At 37.7% G+C, this 4,581-nt stretch overlaps 1 pseudogene across 1 annotated transcript; it reads left to right on the forward strand.

The window, feature by feature from the left end:
• The first annotated feature begins 446 nt into the window (after nt 1–446).
• LOC101343612 (protein tyrosine phosphatase type IVA 1 pseudogene) lies at nt 447–1,243 on the forward strand (annotated as a pseudogene). Its single transcript, XR_001121513.1, has one exon. The product of XR_001121513.1 is annotated as a protein tyrosine phosphatase type IVA 1 pseudogene (transcript).
• Nucleotides 1,244–4,581: the final 3,338 nt, after the last annotated feature.

Below are 4,581 nucleotides of genomic sequence, written 5' to 3' on the forward strand. Positions count from 1 at the left end.
AAAATTTTTTCCGAGTCTGTAGGTTCTCTTTTTACTCTTTTGGTGAAGTCTTTTGAAGAGCATAGGTGTTTGATAATTTAGAAGATCCCAGTTATCTAGCTCATTTGTTGGGTTTTGTGCATTGATGGTTATGGTTTGTATCCTGTTAATGACATGTATTAAGGCCTACTTTTTCTTCTATGAACTTTATAGTTTTTGGTTTTATATTTAGGTCTTTGATCCATGTTGAAGTAGTTTTTGTATATGGCGTGAGGTATGGGTACTGTCTCTTTTTTGCAGATGGATATCCAGTTTTGCCAGCGCCTTTTGTTAAAAAAACTGTCTTTTCCCCATTTGATGGACTTTGGGCCCTTGTCAAAGACCAGGTGACCATAGGTGGATGGATTTACATCTGGGTTCTTAATTCTGTTCCATTGGTCAATGTATCTGTCGTTGTACTGCAGAGCAATTTTTAAGAGTTCTGACCTGGAAGGGGTAAACCTCAGTGCAATTTCCTTTCTATTGCCTCAGTATTACTGGATTGAAGAATTGTTGCTTCATGTTAGGGGGTTCATTTCATTTTCCATTACTCCCAACATCATACTTAAAGCACTGAGAATTTCAAGTGGAGTATTTTGAAGTAGACTTCAGTTTCTTTACATCATTTCTGTATTCACTTTTTAAAATTCTTTCCTAACCCTATTGAGTGTTTTTTAACTAAATTAATATGGCTCGAATGAACTGCCCAGCTCCTGTGGAAGTCGCATACAAGAACATGAGATTTCTTATTACACACAATCCAACCAATGTGACTTTAAACAAATTTATAGAGGAACTTAAGAAATATGGAGTTACCACAATAGTAAGAGTATGTGAAGCAACTTACGACACTGCTCTTGTGGAAAAAGAAGCTATCTATGTTCTTGGTTGGCCTTTTGATGATGGTGCACCACCTTCCAACCAGATTGTTGATGACTGGTTAAGTCTTGTAAAAATTAAGTTTCGTGAAGAACCTGGTTGTTGTATTGCTGTTCATTGTGTTTCAGGTCTTGGGAGAGCTCCAGTGCTTGTTGCCCTAGCATTAATTGAAGGTGGAATGAAATATGAAGATGCAGTACAGTTCATAAGACAAAAGTGGCATGGAGCTTTTAACAGCAAGCAACTTTTGTATTTGGAGAAGTATCGTCCTAAAATGCGGCTGTGCTTCAAAGAGTCCAATGGTCATAGAAACAACCGTTGCATTCAGTGAAACGGGTGCCTGATGGTATTGCCTTGGAAGTGGAACTTGAGACAGGACCGAATTTGTCATGCATATTTGCCAACATGTTAGTTTGGTGAATAAGTCTAATAAAGCTTCCCTAGGAGTATTGAAAAGCAATTTCACCAGGCTACAAGCTTGAAAGAATTGCAACCTCGGTGTTTGAGTTACGTTCAACCTATCTGGATACTTAGCAAAGGTTTCTTACTGTTCAGCATTTAAAAATGTGCTTATCATTTGTACCAACTGACCTTTCCTGAAATCATGCAGTATTGTTATGTCTTTTTTAAATCTATTCCCATGTCAGAATCTTATCAATACATAAGAAATTTAAAGAGATTAGGTGCCAAAATACCCAGCACAATACTTGTATATTTTTAGTATCATACAGAACTAAAAAAATCTCAGGAACTATGAACACTCTAGCCCTTATGCAGTTTATTCCTTCAGTCATTTCAAACGTTGAAAGTAGGACCTATCATTTTTTGCCTGTTCGCGTTTTGTTTACATCTCCCACATTCGTATCAGTATACATCAGGTTTGCGCAACCATTGATTTTTGTTGGATTTTCACCAGGTCTTACAGTGATTGTTTAATGTCTTTATACAAATCTCATTTTCTGCTTTTATGGAAAACCATTTTGAAAAATCTACATGTCTTTAATGTCTCCAGAACAAAAAAAAAAAAAAAGCTTTACTGTTAATTTAATGTTTGCACTTTGGGGTGCAACTTAACAGGGAGGGCCTGAAAAAAGAATGGGAGGTGGCTATTAAATATTTTTAGTAAAATGTTGCCTTTGTTTTGTGCAGAACATGTGGAATATGCTCTTTAATTTAGTAAATTTTTTTTAAAGGTAGAGATGCTTTGTTATTGTAGCTAAAACAATTCTTAATCTAAAATATCTGAAATTCTTGTCATTTTTTTAGATATCAATTGGAAGTTGTTTACCAACTTTTGTTTGAAGTGTGTTTTTTTTTCCTTCTCTTTTCAACCTCTCTTGCAAAAAAAAGTGGGTTTCTGCAAATGAATTGAGCAGACTCTAATTTTTATATGCCTTTTGAGCTGTGTAACTTAATATTTGGATACTTGATAATTTGTTTTATTATGTAATTGATAAAATGGTGATGTGTATTAATGTTAGTTCAACCATATATTTATACTATCTGGCAATGTGTGGTTATAGTTCTGTGGGAGAAATAATTTTGTCAGTGTTCACCAGCCTGTAAAAACCTAGTTGCGAGAGCTTAAATATCTAAATAAAGGATGAAATGCAAAAAAAAAAAAAAAAAAATCTAATTTTGTAGATTGAGTCCTGCCTCATTAACATAACTGCCCCTAATCCTGCCTCATTAACATCATAGAGGTAGTATTTACAACACCTAGGAAAATCACATCAGATGACAAAATGGTGGAAAATCACACAATATTGGGAATCACGGCCTAGCCAAGTTGACACATATTTTTGGGGGACAGAATTCAATCCATAACATTCCATCCTTTGGCCTCCAAAAATTCATGTCCTTGCCACATGTAAAACACATTCTCCCCATCATATCATAGCAAAAGTCTTAAATCAACTCCAAGTCCAAAATCCAAAATATTCCTCTTCATCTGTGAAATCTAGAATACACTTTATCTGTTTCCAAAGTTCAGTGGTGGAACAGGCAGAAGCTAGTTATTTCCATTACAGATGGGAGAAGTTGGAAGGAAAGAAGGAGTAACAGGCACCAAGCAAGTCAGCAGAACACATTACATTAGCTCTCAAGGCTTGAAAATAATCCTCTATTCTCTGAGCCCATTTAGAAAATGGCCTTGCCCTCCAGACTCTGAGTGTTGGCCACACTCTCCGGATTCTGAGTGGAGGCCCCTCAGTCCTGGGCTTCAGCTCTGCCTTCCAGGGCCACTGGAAAGGCAACTCTGCTCCCTTGAATTTGGGCAGTCCCATTCTCCTAGTACATCTGGGTGGCGACTCCACCCTTTGAGAGCACAGAAGTTATGGTTTTACCCTTTGAGATTGAGGCAGCTCTGCTTCCTGTGTTCCTTGTCTCTTCAGCTTTTGTTTCCTGGTTCCTTCACTTCTTGGCCCCTCCGGCCTCTCCACCTGGCTCTACCCTGCTGGGGCAAGTGTTACAAAGCTCTTTAGCTCCACTGATAAGTGCCTGGAGGCACCCCACTCTGCCAGTAAACTTCAGCTGGAAGGCACTCAGCTCTGTTGCTCCATGAGTAGGTAAGCCTAGCGCCACCAAAAGTTCCTGGTGGCACCCTACTCCTCAAAGAAGCCTCCTACGCAAAGGTACTCAGCTCTCTTCCTCCATGGGTTGGCTCCAGCGTTGTCTTGTGCTGGTCTCCTGGTTCTGCTGTTGCCAGTTCTATGTTTCTGCTGATTCTCTGCTGCTGGTGGTTCTCACCATCTGACCAATGGAATAGGATCAAGAACTCAGATGTAAATCCATCTACCTCTGGCCATCTGATCTTTGACAAAGGCCCAAAGTCCATTAAATAGGGAAAAGACAGTCTTTTTAACAAATAGTTCTGGCAAAACTGGATGTCCATCCATAAAAAAATGAAATGGGACCCATACCTCATGCCATATACAAAAATTAACTCAAAACGGATCAAAGACCTAAATATAAAACCAAAAACTATAAAGGTCATGAAAAAAAAAGATCAACAGTAGCGGCCCTAATACACATAAATAGCATAAGTAACACAGAAACCATAACAAAAAATACACAAACTCCAAAAAATAAGCTAGATCACTGGGATTTTCTAAAAATTAAACACTTTTGCTCATCAAAAGACTTCACCAAAAGGGTAAAAAGAGAATCTACAGACTGGGAAAAATTTTTTGGCTATGACATATCTGACAAACGTATAATCTCTAAAATCTATAGGAAAACCCAACACCTTTACAATAGAAAGACAAACCAATTAAAAAATGAGCAAAAGATATGAACAGACACTTCACCAAAGAAGACATTCAGGCGGCTAACAGACACATGAGGAAATGCTCATGATCACTAGCCATTAGAGAAATGCAAATCAAAACTACAATGAAATACCATGTTACCCTGACATTACTGACACAAATCAAAAAACAAAACAAAACAAAACAAAACAAAAACAAAATAACAAATGCTGGGGAGGTTGCCGGGAGATTGGAATTCTTATTCACTGTTGGTGGGAATGCAAAATGTCATGGTCATTTTGGAAAACAATATAGCACTTCCTTAAAAAGCTAGAAATAGAGCTACCATACAATCCAGCAATCCCACTCCTAGGAATATATCCTTGAGAAATAAGAGCCATCACACAAATAAACATATGCACAACCATGTTCATTG

The sequence above is a fragment of the Trichechus manatus genome, unplaced genomic scaffold, assembly GCF_000243295.1.
Source record: "Trichechus manatus latirostris isolate Lorelei unplaced genomic scaffold, TriManLat1.0 scaffold00075, whole genome shotgun sequence".
NCBI lineage: Eukaryota > Metazoa > Chordata > Mammalia > Sirenia > Trichechidae > Trichechus > Trichechus manatus.